At 53.0% G+C, this 27,124-nt stretch overlaps 1 protein-coding gene and 1 long non-coding RNA gene across 2 annotated transcripts in view; one reads left to right on the plus strand and one right to left on the minus strand.

Annotated features, from left to right (window-relative positions):
• The window catches only part of LOC146755869 (rho GTPase-activating protein 32-like), a 444,455-nt gene that overhangs the window by 232,686 nt on the left and 184,645 nt on the right, over nt 1-27,124 (minus strand). The window lies entirely within an intron of this gene.
• On the plus strand, nt 4,121-5,755 carry LOC146755873 (uncharacterized). Its single transcript, XR_014937830.1, has 2 exons — nt 4,121-4,311; nt 4,601-5,755. It is a non-coding gene; the product is annotated as an uncharacterized LOC146755873 (long non-coding RNA).

Genomic DNA, 27,124 nt, shown 5'->3' on the forward strand with positions numbered 1-27,124 from the left:
AGGAGTGAGAATTCCCTGAGACACCTGGTGAGAAGGGGATTAGGTGTTGCAACTCCTCTTTTGATATTTGCATCTCCCTGACAAGATGGGCGATAACAAGAGGGGGTCTGCATGATAAAGAATGTGTATTAGAATTAAGGGATGCATGTTAGAATTACGGGAAATCATTGACTATGCATGAGGTGTACCTATATCTGTATCACGGTTTTACAAGTTGGTGTGCAAGTTTGGAGGAGCTATCCCCCTTGCACCCAGCGCTGGAATAAAACATACCTGCTTTATAACCCATCTCTGGATTATAGAGTTTGATTCCGCAAGTCAGGGAGCTTTGAACAGTGCGGGCAGTCAGGAGCACGTCGCGTTTCTGCCTGCTGTGTTGGCGCTGCCGTAAGTCTTTGGGTCCCCAGGGAGGCTCTCCCTGGGGGTGTCCCGATTGGAAGGCAGGATTCAATCCCGCCGCAGCCCGTCCATGGCAGGCAGACGCTTCTCTCCTCTGCTCATGGGACTCAGCAGTGCCAGGGGTTTCACAGCGCGTGTTGCAGTGGCTGGCAGCCTCCGTGTGTTTTTCTGTTGCAAACAGGATCCCATGGTGGAGCCGAACTAGAAGCAGACGTTGGTGTCTTGTGGCAGGAGCAAGGGAAGTGGAAGCGCTGTCCAATGCCGGGCGGTGGTGACTGCCATGAGAGCAGGGGTCTGATACCATCTGTGAGGGATGGGATTTGCATCCGGTGGCTTTTCCGTTGCAGAATGTCCAGCAGCAGAGCGTGAGTGGCCGTGAAATGAAGCTGGGCCTCAGGAGAGCCGTCTGGAGCTGCGTCACGAGCACCTTGTGTGTGTGCTGGCCATCATGCTGCCAGTTTCCAAGTTCCCAGAGGCAGTAAGTGGTGCTCTCATGGGCTGAGAGAAAGGCACGGGCAACTGGCTGGGAGGGAACTGTCAAATACAAGATACGAAATACTAAAGTATTGATGCTACACATAAAGCTCAGTTTGCATTTTTGTTAGAGTCTGTGACAACAAATACAGTGTCCCTGAAGAAATGGCTTTTTTGGCCATTAAAAGACAAAATGCAATCTTTTGATTTGCACAAAGCAGTAAAAACAACACTGGAGCGATTTTCTTTATCCTTTGACAGAGTCTCTGGGTCTTTAATGTCCCTTCCCACCCAAACCATTCCACAATAATATATTTCCACAATGTAAATGTGAAAATATCTGCCATGGTCTCCTGCTGCTCTAGATGACTGGGAATCCTCAGCGTCCATAACAAGCCCAGGGGGAGCCTGGTCCTTGCGGTGGAACAGATCTACCCAGTGGGACACGCTCCCAGTAATTCTTCCCCAGCAGCCTGGCACTCACCCACTAAGGGGTGCCACAAGCACCCACTCTATGCAGCCCTGCTGCACAGGAGGAGCAGCCCGTGGGGAGGCCCAGCCAGCAGCCTGGGGATGTGAGGTCACTATGCCCTGCCACATTGCTGCCTTGTGCCACAAGATCACAATGCCCAGCTGCGTGCTCTAGGTGTTCTGTGCCCAAATAGCAGCACTCGTTGTGGCTGTAGCAGTGGTGGTAGCAGCATGGAAGGAGTACTGGGGGCCACGGCCCCCACCTGCCTTGCCGTCCTCCTACTGATAGCCATGTGTTGTCAGGAGACTTGTGCTGCTCCAGGGCGAGCAGCAGGAGCAGGTGGGTGGGCAGAGATGGGGTAAAAAATAAGCGGAAATGAGAGTGAGAAGCCCAGGTTCTGGTTCCAGTGGCTCTGTGCCTTATAGCCCTAAGGCTGCCTTCGATGGGGGCGGGGGGGTATTGGAAAAGGGGGACAGGCAGCACCACAGGAGCTGGGCAAGGGCATGAGGAAGCCCTGTGCTCCCACGGCTCTGCCGCTGGCTGGGTGGAGCATGCTCTTCATCCTGGGGGTGTCCCAGGGGAGAACGTGGAAGGTGTGTGCTGGGAAAAGCATGAGCATTTCTGCTCCAGCTGCCTGATGCTCCCCATAGAAAAATCCTGGTTCCCAACAGAGACCCCCAGCTGTAGCCCAGTGTGTTTCAGGCACCTTTTCTTTGTATGCTCTTCCACGCGGTCCCGGAGGGGTGCTGCATGTGGCCAGGAGGGAGCATTTGTAAAGCTGCCGAGTGCTAGGCTCCAGGTCACCATGGCCCCTCTATAGCTTTGGCGATCGAGGCCTGAGTCTCCCATCCCGTTACCTGGCCCCTTCCCTGTCACTAAGGGAGAGGAAGATCACAGCATGCAATGGGAACATCCCTCTTCTGTTCTTTCTTCTAGATGATGACATTGGTACTCCTTCCTCAGATGACTGGAAGGAGACTGCTTTTGTGCCTCAGGGGAAACTCCGAGGTAAGTTGTGAGTGTCTGTTTCCTTGGAAGTCGAAAAATTAGTGCTGTAATAGCTTATTTGGGTACGTAAGGCTCTCCAAAGGTCTTTCAAGTCTCTTTGTGCTTTGAAGGTCGTACACAGATCAGTCATTAGTATTTCTTTACTTGGAGAATTGTCACATTTCAGTGGGAAGGCGGCCCTTGCCAGTCTTTGCTCCTATTCCTTTGCTGTTTGGGCCATGTCATTCCCTGACCTGCAGCCAGTCCTCACAGGTCACTGCAGGAAAAAAAACAAGGCAGACCCCAGTGCACAGCGGAAGCTCTCCTCACCTGTGTCTGATCACTCTTGTGCCTGCAGGCCCCTTTGGTGCATTTCGAAAGCAAAGTCGCGTCCCTGAGCCTGGGGTGGATGCCAGACGTAAGTCACCAGTCTTCATCTCATGATCTTTGCTCATATTTGGTTGTGGAAGTTCAGGAGGGGTTCATCTTTTCACTGCCTGGTGATTTCTTCTCCATGAGAAGCTTGGGTAGTCACTGTTTCTTGGGTGCTGCATGCTCCCAGCATCCCGTTGACTTTGTCTCAATACATCAGAGATCTCCCCACTAAAAAAACCTTGAGGGGCCAAATGTTCTTCTATGCCTTCTCTGAAGATTGTTTTACATGGCCTGGAGAGAGTATCTGGAAAGCTGCTGAGTGCCAGCCAACTGCCCACCTGGCTTCTCTGCAGCTTTGCAACTTTTGACCCAGGTCTGAGTGCCATGTCATCACCTGAGCCCCTTCCAGTCACTGCAGGTCCCTAAGGAAGAGAGAAATTACAGCATACCATGTCATGAGATTTTACTTCCTTTGAGAGATGCCAGCTCACAGTCCTAATGTCAGCCAGGCGCGTCTGCAGGTGTGAGTGAGAATGCACACCTGTGTGTGTGTGCCCTGCCCTCGCACAATGCCCTTGTCCCATTCAGTGATGCCGTTATGCGTTTAGGTAAGCTGCAGTGTGTGGTGAAAAGTTCTCATTCTTTGGTTGCAGAAGTGCCTCCAGGGAAGGCCGTGCTAAATCCTTAGTTGTGCTGGAACCCCACAGGCATCCCAGGGGTGGCTGTTGTCGTTACTGACTTCACTGAAAAGACCGTTCAGTTTAATATCTTGTTTGTCTGAAAGTTATCTTAATGCTTTCTGTTTAGGTCCTGAGAAACAGAAAGAGGCCCTGGAAACAGGAAAATATCTGCAGACACTGCCCCCTCTGCTAATGAAAATCATGAAGGACAAAGCACGTGGTAGGTGTATTTCCGTCTGTTCCCTGAAAGGCTTGTGAAACTGAATTTCTAGAAATACATGTGGAGAAACTGCACCATCTTCCTGATGAGAAGCAGTTACTTACAGTCCCACTCCCTTACCTCCTTTCTAAAGAGACAGGTGGAGCACCTATGCGCTGGCTTGCATTTTGGAACGGCAGAGTTCGCACACTGACTGTCCCCCTGAGAGTAATAGAGGCCATGCACACAACAACTGTCACTCCAGGTAAGGGCCGCTCATAGAGCTCCGTGGCCGTGGTTAGAGGTTGCTCCCCTCCCACTGCAGCCAGTTCCCAGGGACTTAGGAACTTTGTCCTTTTGGGAACTAGGCCACCAGAACCACATTCAGCAGATAAGGAGAGGAAACAGGACCCTCCATAGTACCTCCTGTGCACAGACCCTGCATTCCAGAGCTTGCTGTGCTTCCCCTGAGCCACCAGGCACAACAGCAGCCCGGAGCGGGATCCTTCCTGTGGTTGTTCTTGTCCACGTCACTCAAAGCAGCAGCTGGTGAAACAGATCCACATTGTTTTTCCAGGTGCGGATGGTGAGGAACACGCAAATGCCGCAGACAATAATTTTATCAAGAAGTACTGCCTGGGATTTGGTGTGGCTATCTTCGTTACCATGCTGATGGCAATGTTTTCGTGCTATCGTCTTGTCCGACAACGGAGGCAGATAAACCAGTGAGTTCTTGTTCACCCCCAACCCCATCCTGCCCCCTCTCTTTACTATAGGGATCCTGTGAGCAAGGAGGCATTTCTACTTAAAGCAGCATAGAGAAGCCAGTTAGTTGTTGCCTAACACTGTCTGAGATTGACACTGTCAGACATTTAACTGGCCTCACCATTCCTGCTGCATGTTCTTCCTGCTGGGCCTGAGACAGGCCCGGAGCTGAGAGTGACTCTATCATGCACTGTGAGGAAGGAGAGCAGGGGGTTCTCCTGTGCCCTCAGCACGTTTCTCTCCCTGCAGGCGCCTTGCTGAAGATGCTGCAGTCCAGCATATTGCCCGCAGCAACACCTCACGCTTGGACAAACAGCTTGCTCGCCTCAGTGCGCCGCACAGAAAAGACGTGGCACAAACAACCGGTGCCTGTGCAGTGACAATCTGCCCACCAGCCGCAGAGCACCACCAGAGCGGCCCCTGCCAGGCCTGACGGCTGTCGGGCTCAGCTGCCCCCAGTGCAGCCCCCGTAGCCCACCAGCCCAGGCTCCGTGGCCCCTGGGAAGTACATCATGCCCAGTGGCCCCTATCCACCTTGGGCATCAACACCTCTTTCAGGGGACAGGAGGGACCCACCTGGTTTGGAAGCTTGCAGTCATCGGCTGGCACCCAAACAGCAGCACCCTGGCATCAACACCACCCTCCTGTCCCCCACCACCATTCTTCAGGGGTTGGCAGTGGCTCCCTCAAAGTGTCACCCGCAGGCAGCCACTGCCTCAGGGAAGCTTGAGAGGCCTGTCAGCCTCCAGCACCATCTCTGCCCTCACCCTCCCCTCCACCATCCATCAGGGGATGGAAGCGACCCCAGCAGAGTATAGACCTGGGGACATCATCCAACAGACGGACGACCATTGCCTGGGGGAAGCCAACTGGCCCAGCAGCCCCCTGTCCCCCCCAGGAACTGTCACCAACTTTCCTTCACCATCCTTCAGGAGGTTGGAGCAGCCCCCACAGGGTGGCAGTTTGAGGGCATCATCCGACACCCAGAAAACTACAGCCAGGGGAAAGCATACCAGGCCCCACAGCTCCCAGCCCCCCACAGCACCAACTCTGCCCTCCCGCTCCTCTCCTCCATCCTTCAGGATGTGGGAGTGCCCCCCCCCACAGGGTCGGCATGGGGGCAACACCTGTAAAACCTCTGCCTGGAAAAAGTATGACAGGCCCAGCAGCCCCAAGATCCCCCCAGCACCACCTCTCTCTTCATGCTCCTCTCCACCATTGGTCAGGGGGTGGGAGCATCATCACTGGTCAACACAACAGGGGGTTCTTTCTTTAACATCCTTATTACACCTTCCGAACTGAGTATACCTTTTCTACAAAAATTCTCAGCACCACAGATGATCATATTCAAAACATCTATAACTATATGGAATATAGATATTGTAAATTAATTCAATAAAATTCAACAACAAAACAAAATAACCAAGAAGCTGCTTCCTTCAAAAGGCAGAGTATTCTGACGAGGAGAAAACAGCAATACTAACATCACGTCACGGCGTTGCCATCAGGGCTCAAGCTAAGGCAGCCAGCTGACCAGGGCAGAACTTGTGTTAGATGCTGCTCAGTGACAACACCCAGAATGAAGTAGCAAGGATGTGAAGTGTAGGAGACTACTTGCGCTTATCACATTCTGTCTGCTGTAACAGCACTACTCAAAGATTTCTAATCGGGCCAAGATCTTTGTGAAGCAGCAGTTTGTTCATTACTGCCATCATGGCCGCACACCCCTACTGACTGTTGGGCAGGGCTGCAGTGGAGAACGCCCTCCACACGCAGTCCTGGGCAGGCAAGGGCTGTCGGTGCACAGTGCCACACGCTCCTTGCCATCTGCACACACGTGGGCTGGCTTTGCAATGCCAGGCACATCGTCTCGCCTGGGCACTGCAGGTCCTCGCTTGGTGGTATGCAGAGACAGCGGGGCCAACAGATGAAGTTATCTGTGTTGTGTGCAATACTTGCATGACTTGGGAGCTGACAATCCTTGTGGTTCTCTGTCCTGCTCCAATTTATAGGAAGGAGAGGAGGTCCATACGTGTATGCCTGAGCATGGTTCAAATGTTGGAGGACGGATGCTATTACGATTTAGGGTGATTAGGAAGGGAAGGCGGGCAATAGAAAAGACAGGAAAAAGAATCAAGGAGTCTTTATAGGAAGCAAGAGGGAGAGAGAGTCACCACCATGGATCTGACGTGTTTAGTAGTTCAGTCATTGATCTTCAGTAGTGGTGGGTCATCAGGACTTGTTGTTCCGCTGACGATGACTGTGACCACGGCAACAGTTTCCAATGATAGTATAAACTTACAAATAAGTCCAACGTGGTTCAGTCAGCTCTCCTTGGTGTGACAGCTCAAATCCAAAATGGTTGAGTAAGCTCTCCTTGGAATGGCAGCTTCTGGCTCTGGGATCTCATCTGGACCTTGCCAGCAGACAAGAGGGAGCAGGGACGCCCACCTGCTTCTTGTTCTTCACCGGACACGATGGTATCATTCCCCAGTTTTTCCATACCAAGCTGGAGCCAGATCTTCTGCCAGTAAACACTTCTGAGCACCCTCTTCTGGAGGTGAACAGCTCTGGAGGAAGGTGCTTTCAAATGTCCACAAAGTGATGTTGATTGTCACACAGTAGCACCCATCACTTGCCTCCTCCATAAATCAGTTACAGTCTTGTTGGTGAACCTGAAGACAAAAGGTCAGCGCCCTGGGACAAGCAGCCACACACCAGTATCACAGAGTCACAGAATGACCCAGGTTGGAAGGGACCTCATGGATCATGAAGAACAAACCCCCCTGCCTGGCAGGGCCACCAAACATACACCTTTACTAGATCAGGTTGCCCAGGGCCCTGTCCAACCTGGCCAAGAACACCCCCAAGGACGGGGCATCCACAACCTCCCTGGACAGCTCGTTCCAGGGCCTAACCACTATGCTAGTAAACAACTTTCCCCCTAACATCCAACCTAAATCTTCCCTCTTTCAACTTAAATCAGTTTCCCCTTGTCCTGCTATTACCAGCCCCCTCCTCATCCTATGTGGAACACCAGTGCCAGCAGTGCGGCCGCCATTTTAGAACCCTCTCCACGTCACCTTGGTCACCGCTGCCGCGCGCAACGCACTTGCCTCTGACAGCTGTGGCAGTTAGCAGCCATGTCGGCAGCTAAGAGGGCTAGGGTAGAAATTTTCCCAGTTTCAGGCAGGAGGATGGAGCTGGGGGCCCTAGGAGTGAGAAGGAGGAGGGGGCCCGCCATGACCACCAGGCAGAGGAGCCCCCCTGCAAAGGGGCACATGTGGGTCAGATCTAGGAGGCAGGGGCTGAGGTGGATCATATCTATGGGGCAGGAGCTGCTGTGGGGCTGATGTGTGTCACATCTACGGAACAGGTGCTGCTGTGGGGCATATGTGGGTCAGATCTATAGGGAAGGAGCTGCTGTGGGGCAGGTGTGTGTCATATATATGGGGCAGGAGCTGCTGTGGGGCTGGTGTGGGTCAGATCTATGGGGCAGGAGCTGCTGTGGGGTAGTTGTGGGTCAGATCTATGGGGCAGGATCTGCTCTGGGGCACATGTGAGTGAGATCTATGGGGCAGGAGCTGCTGTAGTGCAGATGTGGGTCAGATCTATGGGGCAGGAGCTGCTGTGGGGCAGATCAATGGGACAGGAGGTGCTGTGGTGCACATGTGGGTCAGATCTATAGACCAGGAGCTGCTGTGTGGCTGATGTGGGTAAGGTCTATGGGGCAGGACCTGCTCTGGGGCACATGTTGGTCAGATCTATGGGGCAGGAGCTGCTGTGGGTCAGATGTACTGGGCACGAGCTGCTGTGGGGCTGATGTGGGTCAGATCTATGGGGCAGGAGCTCCTGTGGGGCACATGTATATCAGATCGTTGGGGCAGGAGCAGTTGTGGGGATGATGTGTGTCAGATCTACGGAACAGGTGCTGCTGTGGTCTTATGTGGGTCAGATCTATAGGGAAGGAGCTGCTGTGGAGCTGATGTTGGTTAGATCTATGGGGCAGGAGCTGCTGTGGGGCCTATGTGGGTCAGATCTGTGGGACAGGAGCTGCTGTGTGGCTCATGTGGTTGAGACCTATGGGGCAGGAGCTTCTGTGGGGAAGACGTGGGTCAGATCTATGGAGAAGGAGCTGCTGTGGGGGTGCTGTGTGTCAGATCTATGGGGCAGGAGCTTCTGTGGGGTAGATGTGGGTCAGATCTATGGGACTGGAGCTGCTGTGGGTCTGATGGGGGCTAGATTTATGGGGCAGGAGCTGCTGTGGGGGTGATGTGTGTCAGATCTATGGGGCAGGAGCTGGTGTGGGGCTGATTTGGGTCACATCTATGGGGCAGGAGCTGCTGTGGGGTAGTTGTGGGTCAGATCTATGGGGCAGGATCTGCTCTGGGGCACATGTGAGTGAGATCTATGGGGCAGGAGCTGCTGTGGGGTAGATGTTGGTCAGATCTATGGGGCAGGAGTAGCTGTGGGGCATATGTGAGTCAGATGTATGGGGCAGGAGCTGCTGTGTGGCTGATATGGGTCAGATATATGGGGCAGGAGCTGATATGGGGCAGATGTGGGTCAGATCTTTGGGGTAGGAGCTGCAGTGGGGCAGATGTGAGGCAGATCAATGGGGCAGGAGCTGCTGTGGGTCAGATGTATGGGGCAGGAGCTGCTGTGGGGTAGTTGTGGGTCAGATCTATCGGGCAGTATCTGCTCTGGGGCACATGTGAGTGAGATCTATGGGGCAGGAGCTGCTGTAGTGCAGATGTGGGTCAGATCTACTGGGCAGGAGCTGCTGTGGGGTAGATGTTGGTCAGATCTATGGGGCAGGAGTAGCTGTGGGGCATATGTGAGTCAGATCTTTGGGGCACGAGCTGCAGTGGGGCAGATGTGAGTCAGATCTTTGGGGCAGGAGCTGCTGTGGGTCAGATGTATGGGGCAGGAGCTGCTGTGGGGCAGATCTATGGGGCGGGAGCTGCTGTGGGGCTGATGTGGGTCAGATCTATGGGGCAGGAGCTGCTGTGGGGCCTATGTGGGTCAGATCTGTGGGACAGGAGCTGCTGTGGGGCTCATGTGGTTGAGATCTATGGGGCAGGCGTTGCTGTGGTGCTGATATGGGTCAGATATATGGGGCAGGAGCTGCAATGGTGCTGGTGTTGGTCAGATCTATGGGGCAGGAGCTGCAGTGGGGCAGATGTGAGTCAGATCAATGGGGCAGGAGCTGCTGTGAGGCACATGTGGGTCAGATATATAAGGCAGGAGCTGCTGTGTGGCTGATGTGGGTCAGATCTATGGGGCAGGAGCTGCTGTGGGGCACATGTGGGTCAGATCTATGGGGCAGGAGCTGATTTGGGGCAGATATGGGTCAGATCTATGGGGTAGGTACTGCTGTGGAGCTGATGTTGGTAAGATCTATGGGGCAGGAGCTGCTGTGGGGTATATGTGGGTCATATCTGTGGGGCAGGTGCTGCTGTGTTGTTGCTGAGGGTCAGATCTATGGGTCAGAAGATGCTGTGGGGTAGATCTATGGAGCAGGAGTTGTTGTGAGGCTGATGAGGGACTGATCTTTAAGGCAGGAGCTGCAGTGGGGTGCATGCGGGTCAGATCTATGGGGCAGGAGCCGCTCTGGGTCAGATCTACTGGGCTGGAGCTGCTGTGGGGCTGATGTGGGTCAGATCTATGGGGCAGGAGCTCCTGTGGGGCACATGTATATCAGATCTTTGGGGCAGGAGCAGTTGTGGGGATGATGTGTGTCAGATCTACGGAACAGGTGCTGCTCTGGGTCTTATGTGGGTCAGATGTATAGGGAAGGAGCTGCTGTGGAGCTGATGTTGGTTACATCTATGGGGCATGAGCTGCTGTGGGGCCTATGTGGGTCAGATCTGTGGGACAGGAGCTGCTGTGTGGATCATGTGGTTGAGATCTATGGGGCAGGAGCTGCTGTGGGGGTGATGTGTGTCAGATCTATGGGGCAGGAGATGCTATGGCGCTGATGTTGGTAAGATATACGAGGCAGGAGCTGCAGTGGGGTAGATGTGGGTCTGATCTATGGGGCAGGAGCTGTTGTGGGTCCGATGTGGGTCAGATCTATGGGGCGGGAGCTGCTGTGTGGCTGACGTGGGTCTGATCTATGGGGCAGGAGCTTCTTTGGGGCTGATGTGGGTCAGATCTATGGGGCAGGAGCTGCTGTGGGGATAATGTGGGTCAGATCAATTGGGCAGGAGCTGCTATGGGGCAGATGTGGGTCAGATCTATGGGGCAGGAGCTGCTGTGGGGCAGATATGGGTCTGATCTATGGGGCAGGAGCTGCTGTGGGGCTGATGAGGGTCAGATCTATGGGGCAGGAGCTGCTGTGGGGCAGATTGGGATCAGATCTATTCGTCAGGAGCTGCTGTGTTGCTGATGTGGGTCTGATCTATGGAGCAGGAGCTTCTTTGGGGCTGATGTGGGTCAGATCTATGGGGCGGGAGCTGTTCTGGGGCAGATGTGGGTCAGATCTATGTGGCAGGAGAAGCTGTTGGTCAGATCTATGGGGTTGGTGCTCCTAAGGGGCAGATGTGCGTCGGATCTATGGGGCAGGAGATGCTGTGGGGCTGATGTGGGTCAGATCTATGGGGCAGGAGCTGTTCTGTGGCTGATGAGGGTCAGATATATTGGGCAGGAGCTGCTGTGGTGCTGATGTGGGTAAGATCTATGAGACAGGAGCTGCTGTGGGGCACATGTTGGTCAGATCTATGGGGCATGAGCTCTTGTGGGGCACATGGGTATCAGATCTTGGGGGCAGGAGCTGTTGTGGGGCACATGTCGGTAGATCTATGTGGCAGGAGCTGCTGTGGGGCTGATGTGGGTCAGATCTATGGGGTAGGTGCTGCTGTGGAGCTGATGTTGGTCAGATCTATGGGGCAGGAGCTGCTTTGGTGCTGGTGTTGGTCAGATCTGTGGGGCAGGAGCTGCTGTGTTGATGCTGAGGGTCAGATCTATGGCGCAGGAGCTGCTGTGGGGCCTATGTGGGTCAGATCTGTGGGACAGGAGCTGCTGTGGGGCTCATGTGGTTGAGATCTATGGGGCAGGCGTTGCTGTGAATCTGATATGGGTCAGATATATGGGGCAGGAGCTGCTACGGGGCAGATGTGGGTCAGATCAATGGGGCAGGAGCTGCTGTGGGGATGATGAGGGTCAGATCTATGGGGCAGGAGCTGCTGTGGAGTAGATCTATGGGGCAGGAGCTGTTGTGAGGCTGATGATGGTCTGATCTATAAGGCAGAAGCTGCTGTGAGGCGCAAGTGGGTCAGATGTATGGGGCAGGAGCTGCTGTGTGGCTGATGTGGGTCAGATCTATGGGCAGGAGCTGCTTTGGGGCAGATGTGGGTCAGATCTATGGGGTAGGTGCTGCTGTGGAGCTGATGTTGGTAAGATCTATGGGGCAGGAGCTGCTGTGGGGTATATGTGGGTCATATCTGTGGGGCAGGTGCTGCTGTGTTGCTGCTGAGGGTCAGATCTATGGGGCAGAAAATGCTGTGGGGATGATGAGGGTCACATCTATGTAGCAGGAGATGCTGTGGGGTAGATCTATGGGGCAGGTGCTGTTGTGAGGCTGATGAGGGTCTGATCTGTAAGGCAGGAGCTGCAGTGGGGCATATGTGTGTCAGATTTATTGGGCAGGAGCTGCTGTAGGGCGCATGTGGGTCAGATATATGGGGCAGGAGATGATGTGGGGCTGATGTGGGTAAGATCTATGGGGCAGGAGCTGCTGTGGGGCTGAAGTGGGTCAGATCTATTGGGGCAGGAGCTGCTGTGGGGCAGATGTGGGTCTGATCTTTGGGGGAGGAGCTGCTGTGGGGCTGATGAGGGTCAGATCTATGGGGCAGGAGCTGCTGTGGTGCTGATTGGGATCAGATCTATGGGGCAGGAGCTGTTATGTGGCTGATGTGGGTCAGATTTTTAGGGCAGAAGGCTCTGTGGGGCAGATGTGGGGCACATCGATGGGGCAGAAGATGCTGTGGGGTTGATGGGCGTCAGATCTATGGGGCAGGAGCTGCTGTGGGGATGATGAGGGTCAGATCTCTGGGGCAGGAGCTGTTGTGAGGCTGATGATGGTCTGATCTATAAGGCAGGAGCTTTTGTGGGGCGCATTTGGGTCAGATGTATGGGGCAGGAGCTGCTGTGGGGCTGACGTGGGTCAGATATATGGGGCAGTAGCTGATGTGGGGCAGATGTGGGTCCGAACAATGGGGCAGGAGCTACTGTGGAGATTATGTGGGTAAGATCTATGGGGCAGATGCTGCTGTCAGGCAAATATGAGTCAGATCTATGGGACAGGAGCTGCTGTGTGGCTGATGTGGGTCAGATCTATGGGGCAGGAGCTTCTATGGGGCTGATGTGGGACATTTCTATGGGGCAGGAGATGCTGTGGGTCACATGTGCGTCAGATCAATGGGGTAGGAGCTGCTGTGTGGCTGATGTGGGTCAGATCTATGGAGCAGGAGCTGCTGTGGTGCTGATGTTGTTCTGATATATGAGACAGGAGCTGGTGTGGGGCAGATGTGGGTCAGATTTTTAGGGCAGAAGGCTCTGTGGGGCAGATGTGGGTCAGATCGATGGGGCAGAAGATGCTGTGGGGCTAATGGGCGTCAGATCTATGGTGTAGGAGCTGCTGTGGGGCACATGTTGGTCAGATCTATGGGGCAGGAGCTGCTGTGGGGCAGATGTTGGTCAGATCTATGTGGCAGGAGCTGCTGTGGGGCAGATCTCTTGGACAGGATCTGCTCTGGGGCACATTTTGGTCAGATCTATGGGGCAGGAGCTGCTGTGGTGTAGATGTGGGTCAGATCTATGGGACTGGAGCTGCTGTGGGTCTGATGGGGCTAGATCTATGGGGCTGGAGCTGCTGTGGGGGTGATGTGGGTCCGATCTATGGGACAGGAGCTGCTGTTTGGCTGATGTGGGTCTGATCTATGGGGCAGGAGCTTCTTTGGGGCTGATGTGGGTCAGATCTATGGGGCGGGAGCTGCTGTGCATCTGATGTGGGTCAGATCTATGTGGAGAATGTTTATGCAGAATGGCTTCATGAGAAAGGACATGAAGAGATTCCACTAGTTAAATTGTAAAAGAATGAACGTGATTAAAGACAAAGACGGTCTATCCTAGGGCCGACCACGGGCTAAGCAGCTATGGAGAAATCAGGATGTGAAAAGACAGGGTATGTAGCTAAAGACGAAATATGTATCTAGAGGCAAGGACGGCCTGAGGGAAAAGCAAGATGTGTAGCAAGGTGTAGACAGAGCTGCAAAGAAAAAGTATCCATAAGACTAACCACAAAGCTCAGATGAAGTAATGTGTAACCCACCAATCCTGAGCTTTACTTTTGCAATATGCATGAACTTATTACTGATTGTATAAATGAGATGCTGTAACACCTAATAAACGAGACTTGTTGACCATGATAGCATGAGACTTGTCTCCCGCGGTTACTTCCAACAAAGCTGTGTTACAGAAAGGCAGAATTTCTATACGTCCTTATCAAACTAGTTTTTTCTTCTTTTAGTTTGACTCCTGACTTTAACTTTGAAATCAGACAAAGACCTTACAGTAGCAGACGTATCTGATGAAGAATTCACCATTTGTTTACTGTTACAGCATGAAATGATTTGTAAAATGAGTACAGAGCAGGTAAAGAACATCTACCATGTGAAATCAAGGATCATCCATTCCTGCCCTAAACACACACTTATTCACCGAAAAAATTCTCCCTCTACATATCCAAAAGCTGATTTTAACAGAAATCAGAGCATAGACAGAAACACACAATCAAAATTAAAATGTTTCTTTGTGAGTCATTATGAAGTTAATAAAACATTTAATAAACACAGTGAGTCCGAGCTTCAGAGATGCTTTGTGTTTTTATTTATTTATCTAGCCGGAAGAATGTACACACACATTTCCTTGGACTGTGGTATTGAGAGATACACTTAAAGCAATCAAGCTGAAGTATAACAGCAGTATATCTAAAGCACCTTTCTTGAAGGACGGCAGGATCACTGAGGATAAGATAATACAGAGCCATAAATGAGAAGGATCAGAAGGACCAACCAACCTGTATAGCATTTCAGAGTGTAGCTGGTTCTTAGAAGAACGAATGACTCTATGGTTCTATGATTCTGTGACTTAAGGTTGGAAAAGACCACTGAAGGTCATCTAGTTCAACCATCAACCCACTCCCAGCATGCCCACTATGTCCCTCAGAGCCACATCTACACGTTTCTTGGACGTCTGCAGGGATGGTGATTCCACCATCACCCTGGGCAAACCTTTCCAATACCTAATGACTATTTTTGAGAAGTTGTTTCTCCGAACATCCAGTAGAACCTCTCCTGGCACAACTCTAAGCCACTCCCTCTTGTCCTGTCACTAGTTACACACAAAAAGAGGTTGAACCTCACCTCACCACAACCCCCCTTCAGGAAGTTGTAGAGAGCAATGAGGTCTCCCCCCAAGCCTCCTCTTCGCCGGACTAAATACCCCCAGCTTCCTCAGCTGCTCCTCACAAGACTTATGCTCCAGACCCCACACCAGCCTCATTACCATTCTATGAACATGTGCCAGGGTCTTTCTTGTAGTGAGGGGGCCCAAAAATGAACACAGTGCTCAAGTCACAGCTTCACCAGTGCCAAGTACTGAGAGATTATCACCTCCCTGGTCCTGCTGGCAACACTATTTCTGATACAAGCCAGGCCTTCTAGGCTACCAGGCACACTGCTGGCTCACATTCATCTGGCTGTCAACGAACACCACCAGAATCTAGATTCTAGCCACAAGCCTGCAAAATGGAGTGGCATGATATTGTGATCAAAGTGCAGTAGCTGGCACTTGACTTTGTTGAAGCTTATACAATTGCCTTCAGCTCATTGATCCAGCCAATTCAGATCCCTCTGTAAGGCCTTCCTACTCTCAGGCAAATCAACACTTCCTTCCAGTGAGGAGTCATCTGCAAACTCACTGAGGATACACTCAACCCCCCCATCCAGATCATCAATAAAGATATTAAACAGGACCTACCCCTATACTGACGCCTGGGGGAAAAAAAAAAAAAAAAAAGTCAATTAATGAAGCTGGGAAACAGCACAACATTAGGCACCTCTTTGTATTCTAAGTGAGACAAGAAAGAATATTTTCCACTTTAAATTCACAGTATGTAATTAGCAACAGGATAATAGTTATCTATAAATACCTACACAATCCTTTTACTGAAGGCTTGTTTTGTTCTGGAGACAAACCATCTGTGCATTCCACTCAGAATCTGTATTTACAAATGCTCTGACTTATGTCATTGATATCAGATCAAAAGAACCACAAGCTAAAAACTGCTAACAAAGATAAGAACCAGCTTAAGTCGATCTGCATATACTAAAAGTTTAACTCTCACTGGGTTAGTAGAAAAAAACTACAGTACTGGAATGTAGAGGATTTTACAGACACTTTACACCTGTGTTTTGAACTGTGTATCTGAAGCCCAGGCAGCCCAGCAAAGCCACCAGGTGGCACGAACACATAGTACCAGAGGTGCTTTCTCTCACCATCCCTCAGCAAAGGCACTGCCCCAAAACAAACTGTGCGATCAACCTACCAAATGACAGAAGCACAAAATCATTTATCTGAAATGAATCTGAAAATATCTGGCAAACCAATACCCTTCATAAAAAGAGGAAGAGATGATTAACAAAAAAAATACATTCTATTTCCTCACAATTATTGGGTTCAACTTCAGGCATCTTTTTATTCACTCAACATATCCTTTAAAAATCAGGTCACAGTAGCAGCCCCTGTTTTGTTACACAAGATGAAGAGCAGTCATGCCCTGCCCGGCATTAGAGTTCTCATCACCTGTTAACTCATCTGCGAGCTCATATGCAGCAATAATGTATAGATCAATCAGGAAATTAAAAAACAAATAAAAAACCAGCAGGATGCCATAAATGTTGCACTGATTCAGCAACAGGAGATAGTATTTAACTATTTGTGGCATTCGACTCTCTAAGACAAGATCAAACCATTTCAGAAACAATAAATGTCAAAAACCCTCTCAAATCTGTATCAAAGAGCATCAAGACCTCCAAAACGTTGTACCCTAGAGCTTAAACTCTCAGGAAAGAAGATGACACATACATACAAGAAAATACTTTAAGGCTGTCAGAGAGAAGGCACCTACTACATTAAAGCATTGCAACTCGATCCTTGCAACACTGCAGTACTTGCAGTCTTTACAGTTAGCTGAATAGACCATCAGACCATCAGAAGAGCAGTAGAACAGGTGCCATTTGTAAACAGTGAGCTCTTCAGGAGTACAAGATGGATATTAACACTACCCGGCAAATGCATGCCTTGGGCAACAAATACATGAGCTCTACTTCACAGCGTCAATTGATGTGATATCTAAAGTATTCATAAATAATATCCACATATACTATTGGTTCCATTTAAATCTAATCAGAACTTGGTACAGTGTATATTAACAGTAATTGCAAAAACGGCTTTCAAGTTAAATTTTTCAATACATGGTCCTTCTACAAGGAATATAATGATTGCACCCAAAAAATTCAAATAGCATATCCATGCAACACTTAGATTGCTCAGAGGGATTAATAATTCTTTTGACAAATGAAATGGATGCGAAAAAAGACAGAAAGTACTGATCACACAAGAACATTACGTGCGTGAAAACAGGACACTCAAAGTCCATGACGTGTTAAATCACCACTAAGATCATCACGTCCATCTATCAGAGACAAACATGAACTTTTATTGAATACTACACGCCATCCGTGTTTTGCATGTGTGTAATGGCCAGGGAGACCTGAGGGGGATCATGGGATCACATGGCTGAGGCCCCACTCTGGTAGGAAACACCCATGCCAAGCACATGAGATGTGGGGAAGGGAGAGGGCAGCGGCACTGGGAAAAGCCCAGAAACTTGAGCTGGGGCTGGAGCACGTGCTGCGGGTGAGGACGGCTCACTGTGATGAGCCAGCAGTGGACTGCGGCATCGCTGTGAGACGGGCAGTGATGTACCCAAGCGAAGGTCAAGCGAAGGTGACGCCCAGCAGTTTGGCCAAGCCATGGTTGGAGACATCACCAGGCAACGGATTGTGACCCGATAGGCCGCGCCGGCTTTGACGCGGGCGCAGCAGCTCAGCCCAGCAGTTCGTGCCTGGCCTCCGACAGAGCGTGTGTGTGAGGACTGGAGTGTGGACAGGGCGAGCTTTGGTGCTGGAAAGTGCTCTGGGTGCTGTTAGCACAGCTCCCAGCGGCCTTCTCAGAGCCATTTGTTCTTTCCCTGAGCCTGCCGGGAGCAGGCAGACGGGACATCCTAGAGAAAAAAGCGTGTGCAGCAGCACAGGTAGGCGGCACAGAGACTGGCAGCGGGGGGGCACAACTTGAGGGACCCTTCCCAGGCCGGAGTCTGACTAATGTCTCTTGTCCTCTTCCAGCGTGTCACCTGCTGCTGCTGCTGCTGCAGCGTTAGTGCTGGGGAGCACGTTACCATCTCCCGCTCCCACTGACCCACCGCAACTGGTGGAAGGATGGAGGCAGAGTTTGAGACCCGCTGCCCCGTGTGCCTGGAGAACTGGGACAGCGCAGCATACGCCATGCCTTACTGCCACCAGTTCTGCTTCCGCTGCATCCAGCGGTGGACAAGCACCAGGCCCCAGTGTCCGCTGTGCAAATGGGATGTGAAGACCATCATTCACTCCGTGCAAGCGGACGACAACTACAAGGAGGTGGAGGTCAGACCAGCTGCACAGGCATCCGTTGCTACACGGAGACCCGCACTCCACCACGCAGCCCGGCCATGGCCTGCAGTGCCCACGCATCCTCTGGGCGGCCTCTCCCCTGCCACCTGGGCTTCCCTCTTCAGGGAGCAGCCGGCCCTGCTGCGGCCCCTGCGGTCCTGGCTGCGCCAGAACCTGCACCGCATCCTGGGCACCGAGGGGCCACAGGCAAATATCCTGGTTGACAGTGTCATCTGGGCCCTGCTCCTCGTAAGCTTGGCAGAGGGGATCCTGATAGAAATGCTGGATCCTGACCTGCACGGCCACACGGTGACCTTTGTGAGGCACTTCATCGCCTTTGCGGTGCGGAGGTGCAGCCGGGTGGCAGGCCGCTTCCTGGGCCTCAACATCCCCCCTGCTCCTGGGGCACAGGAGGCCACAGCAGCAGAGCCCAGAGCTGCCACACCAGAGGAGCCACCTGTCCCTGGCTCAGCACCCTCCAGCAGCCCTGCCAGCTCCAACAGGGACGAAATGCTGGGCAGGGCAACACAAGAGGTTCGTGGGCATCCCAGCCGCCCACACGGCAACCCTGCAACTGTCACCACAGAGCAGGCAGCGCCTCAGGAGGAGCCAGGAGAGCCTGTGGCAGGGCCCTCCGGCACAAGCCCACCTGAGGGGACCCAGCGAGCCCCGAAGAGGAAGGCTGGCGACTCACAGGCCTCAGCACCATCAAAGAAGAGGCCATCCCGCCGGCAGCAATAGAAGAGCCCATGGGGCAGCTGAGGAGGCTGGGGCCAGGCAGCACCCGGGACACACACTGGCCCCAACGGACCCTTGTCATCACCGTCCAATTCAACCTCAAATAAAAAACAGAAAGACTGCAAACAATAAATTAACATTGAAAAAAACTGAAAAACAAAGTGTTGGTATTGAGTGTTGGTATTGATAACAGCACAGCTGTTGACGCTTCCCCATCCTTGACGCTCTCTCCCCTTTTTCCTACTGCCGTGCAACTGCTGCCACTGTTGCATTCCAGACACGAACCCCACGGGCTTCAGAGAGGGCAATGGCAAATCTCTGCTCCTGGGGACCAACATCCACAGGCCGTGCTACAGCTGGGGTCAGCCAGCTGGAGCAGAACCACCAGTCCTGCTGGACACCAGGCTGAACCTGCAAGGAACCCACCTGGGCTGCCTTGCCGAACGCTGTCCTGGGCTGCGTGAGGCCAGGTGCCACCCGTGGGTGAAGGGCGGTTATCCCGCCCTCTGCTCAGCCCTGAGGAGGTCACAGCTGGAGCGCTGGGACCGCAGCTGGGCTACCCAGCACAGGGGATAACAACACACTTCTTCCCATTACGAGTGGACCATTCGCTTCTACCGCTCCAGATCCGCAGCCCATCCCTGTACAACCGCTCTTAAGTAGGGACCTATACACTTCCTTCTTTGCAGGCATTTGAAATGTCTCTACAGAAGACAAAACCAGACAAAAATCTTTCCGTGCCTATCCACACTACGTTCCTAAGACAACACAGCTGGTTCTTAAACACGGTAGTACGTACCCTTGGTTTACTGCACATCTGGTGAACAGAAAGTTCTCCAGCCTCACTACGGAATAAAGAACTCCACCGTCATTCCCATGCTCCCTATGAAGCATACTGAGCTCCAACACTCACTCAGTCCCTCACTCAATCTTCCCCCTGCTAATGTTCTTCCATCTAATTCCACCTCACATCACAACACAAGCTGTCACAGCCTGGTGTACAGTCTCATCAAAGGGAACGCTGCTTGTTTGCCATCAGAATTCATTCAAAAATGAAACAATTCAACAACCATCAACCACTACTTCTCATATTACCTACAGGCAACAATGCCTGAAGAACTGGAGTGTCAGATGGCATGCAAAACATTAGAAGTTGGCTCGTAGGAATGAAAGAATTTCATGAGAGAACGGGGCTAATGACACAAGGAGCGCCATAGACATCAAAGATAACCACTGGAAGAACCGATGGGATTAATAACTCTTTTGACAAATGAAATGGATGTGACAAAAGACAGAAATTACTAATCACAAAAGAACTTGACGTGCGTGAAAACAGAGGACACTCAAAGTCCATGACGTGTTAAATCACCACTAAGATCATCACGTCCATCTATCAGAGACAAACATGAACTTTTATTGAATACTACACGCCATACGTGTTTTGCATGTGTGTAATGGCCAGGGAGACCTGAGGGGGATCATGGGATCACATGTCTGAGGCCCCACTCTGGTAGGAAACACCCATGCCAAGCACATGAGATGTGGGGAAGGGAGAGGGCAGCGGCACTGGGAAAAGCCCAGAAACTTGAGCTGGGGCTGGAGCACGTGCTGTGGGTGAGGACGGCTCACTGTGATGAGCCAGCAGTGGACTGCGGCATCGCTGTGAGACGGGCAGTGATGTACCCAAGCGAAGGTCAAGCGAAGGTGACGCCCAGCAGCTTGGCCAAGCCATGGTTGGAGACATCACCAGGCAACAACGGATTGTGACCCCATAGGCCACGCCGGCTTTGACGCGGGCGCAGCAGCTCAGCCCAGCAGTTCGTGCCTGGCCTCCGACCGAGCGTGTGTGCGAGGACTGGAGTGTGGACAGGGCGAGCTTTGGTGCTGGAAAGTGCTCTGGGTGCTGTTAGCACAGCTCCCAGCGGCCTTCTCAGAGCCATTTGTTCTTTCCCCGAGCCTGCCGGGAGCAGGCAGACAAGACATCCTAGAGAAAAAAGCGTGTGCAGCAGCACAGGTAGGCGGCACAGAGACTGGCAGCGGGGGGGCACAACTTGAGGGACCCTTCCCAGGCCGGAGTCTGACTAATGTCTCTTGTCCTCTTCCAGCGTGTCACCTGCTGCTGCTGCTGCAGCGTTAGTGCTGGGGAGCACGTTACCATCTCCCGCTCCCACTGGCCCACCGCAACTGGTGGAAGGATGGAGGCAGAGTTTGAGACCCGCTGCCCCGTGTGCCTGGAGAACTGGGACAGCGCAGCATACGCCATGCCTTGCTGCCACCAGTTCTGCTTCCGCTGCATCCAGCGGTGGACAAGCACCAGGCCCCAGTGTCCGCTGTGCAAACGGGATGTGAAGACCATCAATCACTCCGTGCAAGTGGACGACAACTACAAGGAGGTGGAGGTCAGACCAGCTGCACAGGCATCCGTTGCTACACGGAGACCCGCACTCCACCACGCAGCCCGGCCATGGCCTGCAGTGCCCACGCATCCTCATCCTCTGGGCGGCCTCTCCCCTGCCACCTGGGCTTCCCTCTTCAGGGAGCAGCCGGCCCTGCTGTGGCCCCTGCGGTCCTGGCTGCGCCAGAACCTGCACCGCATCCTGGGCACCGAGGGGCCACAGGCAAATATCCTGGTTGACAGTGTCATCTGGGCCCTGCTCCTCGTAGGCTTGGCAGAGGGGATCCTGATAGAAATGCTGGATCCTGACCTGCACGGCCACACGGTGACCTTTGTGAGGCACTTCATCGCCTTTGCGGTGCGGAGGGGCAGCCGGGTGGCAGGCCGCTTCCTGGGCCTCAACATCCCCTTTGCTCCTGGGGCACAGGAGGCCACAGCAGCAGAGCCCAGAGCTGCCACACCAGAGGAGCCACCTGTCCCTGGCTCAGCACCCTCCAGCAGCCCTGCCAGCTCCAACAGGGACGAAATGCTGGGCAGGCAACACAAGAGGTTCGTGGGCATCCCAGCCGCCCACACGGCAACCCTGCAATTGTCACCACAGAGCAGGCAGCGCCTCAGGAGGAGCCAGGAGAGCCTGTGGCAGGGCCCTCCGGCACCAGCCCACCTGAGGGGACCCGGCGAGCCCCGAAGAGGAAGGCCGGCGACTCACAGGCCTCAGCACCATCAAAGAAGAGGCCACCCCGCCGGCAGCAATAGAAGAGCCCATGGGGCAGCTGAGGAGGCTGGGGCTAGGCAGCACCCGGGACACACACTGGCCCCAACGGACCCTTGTCATCACCGTCCAATTCAACCTCAAATAGAAAACAGAAAGACTGCAAACAATAAATTAGCATTGAAAAAAACTCAAAAACAAAGTGTTGGTATTGAGTGTTGGTATTGAAAACAGCACAGCTGTTGACGCTTCCCCATCCTTGACGCTCTCTCCCCTTTTTCCTACTGCCGTGCAACTGCTGCCACTGTTGCATTCCAGACACGAACCCCACGGGCTTCAGAGAGGGCAATGGCAAATCTCTGCTCCTGGGGACCAACATCCACAGGCCGTGCTACAGCTGGGGTCAGCCAGCTGGAGCAGAACCACCAGTCCTGCTGGACACCAGGTTGAACCTGCAAGGAACCCACCTGGGCTGCCTTGCCGAACGCTGTCCTGGGCTGCGTGAGGCCAGGTGCCACCCGTGGGTGAAGGGCGGTTATCCCGCCCTCTGCTCAGCCCTGAGGAGGTCACAGCTGGAGCGCTGGGACCGCAGCTGGGCTACCCAGCACAGGGGATAACAACACACTTCTTCCCATTACGAGTGGACCATTCGCTTCTACCACTCCAGATCCGCAGCCCATCCCTGTACAACCGCTCTTAAGTAGGGACCTATACACTTCCTTCTTTGCAGGCATTTGAAATGTCTCTACAGAAGACAAAACCAGACAAAAATCTTTCCGTGCCTATCCACACTACGTTCCTAAGACAACACAGCTGGTTCTTAAACACGGTAGTACGTACCCTTGGTTTACTGCACATCTGGTGAACAGAAAGTTCTCCAGCCTCACTACGGAATAAAGAACTCCACCGTCATTCCCATGCTCCCTATGAAGCATACTGAGCTCCAACACTCACTCACTCAGTCCCTCACTCAATCTTCCCCCTGCTAATGTTCTTCCATCTAATTCCACCTCACATCACAACACAAGCTGTCACAGCCTGGTGTACAGTCTCATCAAAGGGAACGCTGCTTGTTTGCCATCAGAATTCATTCAAAAATGAAACAATTCAACAACCATCAACCACTACTTCTCATATTACCTACAGGCAACAATGCCTGAAGAACTGGAGTGTCAGATGGCATGCAAGACATTAGAAGTTGGCTCGTAGGAATGAAAGAATTTCATGAGAGAACGGGGCTAATGACACAAGGAGCGCCATAGACATCAAAGATAACCACTGGAAGAACCGATGGGATTAATAACTCTTTTGACAAATGAAATGGATGCGACAAAAGACAGAAATTACTAATCACAAAAGAACTTGACGTGCGTGAAAACAGAGGACACTCAAAGTCCATGACGTGTTAAATCGCCACTAAGATCATCACGTCCATCTATCAGAGACAAACATGAACTTTTATTGAATACTACACGCCATACGTGTTTTGCATGTGTGTAATGGCCAGGGAGACCTGTCAGATCTATGGGGCAGGAGCTACTGTGGGGCAGATGTGCATCAGATCTATGGGGCAGGAGATGCTGTGGGGATGATATGGGTCAGATCTATGGAGCAGGAGCAGCTGTGGAGATGATGAGGGTGAGAACTATGTGGTAGGAGATGATGTGGGACAATGTGGGTCAGATCTATGGGGCAGTTGCATCTGTGGGGCTAATTGGGGTAAGATCTATGGGGCAGGAGCTCTTGTGGGTCAGATCTACGGAGGAGGAGCTGCTTTGGGGCTGATGTTGGTCAGATCTATGGGGCAGGAGCTGCTGTGGGGCACATGTGTATCAGATTTATGGGGCAGGAGCTGTTGTGGTGCACATGTGGGTAAGATCTATGGGGCAGGAGCTGCAGTGGGGCAGATGTAGGTCAGATCTATGGGGCAGGAGCTGCTGTGGGGCTGATTGGCGTCAGATCTATGGGGCAGGAGCTGCTCTGCTGCATATGTGGGTCAGATCTACGGGGCAGGAGCTGCTGTGGGGCAGATATGGTTCATATCTATGGGCAAGGAGCTGCTGTGGCACAGATCCATGGGGCAGAAGATGCAGTGGGGCAGATGTGCATCAGATCTATGGGGCAGGAGCTGCTGTGTGGCTGATGTGGTTCAGATCTATGGGGCAGGAGCTCATGTGGGGCTGATATGGGTCAGATCTACGGAGCAGCTTTGGTGCAGATGAGAGTCAGATCTATGGGGCAGTAGCTGCTGTGGGTCAGATCTATGGGGCAGGAGCAACTGTGGAGATGATGTGGGTCAGAACTATGTGGTAGGAGATGATGTGAGACAATGTGGGTCAGATCTATGTGGCAGGAGCTGCTGTGGAGCTGATGCGGGTCCGATCTATGGGGCAGCAGCTGCTGTAGGGCTGATTGTGGTCAGATCTATGGGGCAGGAGCTGCTGTGGGGCACATGTGGGTCAGATATACGGGGCAGGAGTTGCTGTGGGGTAGATGTGGGTCAGATCTATGGGGCAGGTGCTGCTGTGGGGATGTTGTGGCTCAGATCTATGGGGCAGGAGCTGCTGTGGGGCATATATTGGTGAGATATATGGGGCAGGAGCTGCTACGGGGATGATTGAGCTAAGATCAATAGGGCAGGAGCTGCTGTGGGGCAGATGTGGGTCAGATTTATTGGGAAGGATCAGCTGTGGGGTAGAGGTGGGTCAGATCAATGGGGCAGAAGCTGCTGTGGGGCAGAGGTGGGTCTGATCTATTGGGCAGGAGCTGCTGTGGGGCTGATGTGGGTCAGATCTACGGAGCAGGAGCTGCTCTGGGGCACATGTGGTTCAGGTCTATGGGGCAGGAGCTGCTGTGGGGCAGATGTAGGTCAGATCAATGGGTCAGGAACTGCTGTGGAGCTGATGTGGGTCAGATCTATGGGGCAGGAGCTGCTGTGGTGCTGCTTGGCGTCAGATCTATGGACAGGAGCTGCTTTGGTGCACATGTGGGTCAGATCTATGGGGCAGGCGCTGCTGTGTGTCTGATATGGGTCAGATATATGGGGCAGGAGCTGCCATGGGGCAGATCTATTGGGCAGGAGCTGCAGTGGGTCTCATGTTGTTCAGATCTATGGGGCAGGAGCTGCTGTGGGGCACATGTGGGTCAGATCTATGGGGGACGAGCTGCTGTGGGGCTGATGTGGGTCAGATCTATGAGGCAGGGGCTGCTTTGGGAAAGATGTGGGTCTGATCTATGGGGCAGGAGTAGCTGTGGGGCAGATGAGGGTCAGAATTATGGGGAAGGAGCTGCTGTGGGGCTGAGGGGGGTCGGATCTATGGGGCAGGAGCTGTTGTGTGGCATATGTGTGTCACATCTATGGGGCAGGAGCTGCTGTGGGGCTGATTTTGGTCTTATCAATGGGGCAGGAGCTGCTGTGGGTGTAGGTCTATGGGGCAGAAGCTGCTGTCGGGCATATGTGAGCCAGATGTATCGGGCAGGAGCTGCTGTGGGTCAGATGTGGGTCACATCTTTGGGGCAGGAGCTGAGGTGGGGCAGAGGTGGGACTGATCTATTGGGCAGGAGCTGCTGTGGGGCTAATGTGGGTCAGATCTATGGAGCAGGAACTGCTGTGAGGCACATGTGGGTCGGGTCTATGGGGCAGGTGCTGCTGTGGGGCTGATGTGGGTCGGATCTATGGGCCATGTGCTGCTATGGGGCACATATGTATCAGATCTATGGGGCAGAAGCTGTTGTGGGGCACATGTGGGTCAGATCTATGGGTCAGGAGGTGCTGTGAAGTTGATGTGGGTAAGATCTATGGAGCAGGAGCTGCTGTGGGGCTGATTGGCGTCAGATCTATGGGGCAGGAGCTGCTGTGGCTCAGATCTATGGGGCAAGAGATGCAGTGCGGCTCATGTGGATCCGATCTATGGAGCAGGAGCTGCTGTGTGGCTGATGTGGTTCAGGTCTATGGGGCAGGAGCTGATGTGGGGCAGATGTGGGTCTGATCTATGAGGCAGTAGCTGCTGTGGGTCAGATCTATGGGGCAGGAGCTACTGTGGATATGATGTGGGTCATAACTATGTGGTAGGAGATTATGTGAGACAATGTGGGTCAGATCTATGGGCAGGAGCTTCTGTGGGGCACATGTGAGTCAGATCTCTGGGGCAGGAGTTGCTGTGGGGAAGATGTGGGTCAGATATTTGGGGCAGGAGATGCTGTGGTTCAAATCTATGGGGCAGGAGATGCTGTGGAGATGATGTGGGTCAGATATTTGGGGCAGGAGATGCTGTGGTTCAGATCTATGGGGCAGGAGCTGCTGTGGGGCTGATGTGGGTAAGATCTATGGGGTAGGAGCTGCTGTGGGGCAGATGTGATTCAGATCTATGTGGCAGGAGCTGCTGTGGGGCTGATGTGGGTCAGATCTATGGGGCAGGAGCTGCTGTGGGGCTGACGTGGGTCAGATATATGGGGCAGTAGCTGATGTGGGGCAGATGTGGGTCCGAACAATGGGGCAGGAGCTACTGTGGAGATTATGTGGGTAAGATCTATGGGGCAGATGCTGCTGTCAGGCAAATATGAGTCAGATCTATGGGACAGGAGCTGCTGTGGGGCAGATCTATGGGACAGGAGCTGCTGTGTGGCTGATGTGGGTCAGATCTATGGGGCAGGAGTTGCTGTGGGGCACATGTGTGTCGGATCTATGGGTCAGGAGCTGCTGTGGGGTAGATGTGGGTCAGATCTATGGTACAGAAGCAGCTTTGGGGATGATGTGGCTAAGATATATGGGGCAGGAGCTGCTATGGGGCAGATGTGGGTGAGATATATGGGGCAGGATCTGATCTGGGAATGATTGCGGTAAGATCTATAGGGCAGGAGCTGCTGTGGGGTAGAGGTGGGTCAGATCAATGGGGCAGGACCTATGTGGGGCAGAGGGAGTTCTTATCTATTGGGCAGGAGCTGCTGTGGGGAACATATGGGTCAGGTCTATAAGGCAGGTGCTGCTGTGGGGCTAATTGGGGTAAGATCTATGGGGCAGGAGCTGATGTGGGTCAGATATATGGGGCAGGAGCTGCTGCGGGGCTGATGTGGGTCAGATCTATGGCGTAGAAGCTGCTATGGGGCACATGTGTATCAGATCTATGGCGTAGAAGCTGCTATGGGGCACATGT

This window comes from Coturnix japonica, chromosome 29, assembly GCF_054131305.1.
Source record: "Coturnix japonica strain WE chromosome 29, WE-NBRP24, whole genome shotgun sequence".
NCBI classification, from domain to species: domain Eukaryota; kingdom Metazoa; phylum Chordata; class Aves; order Galliformes; family Phasianidae; genus Coturnix; species Coturnix japonica.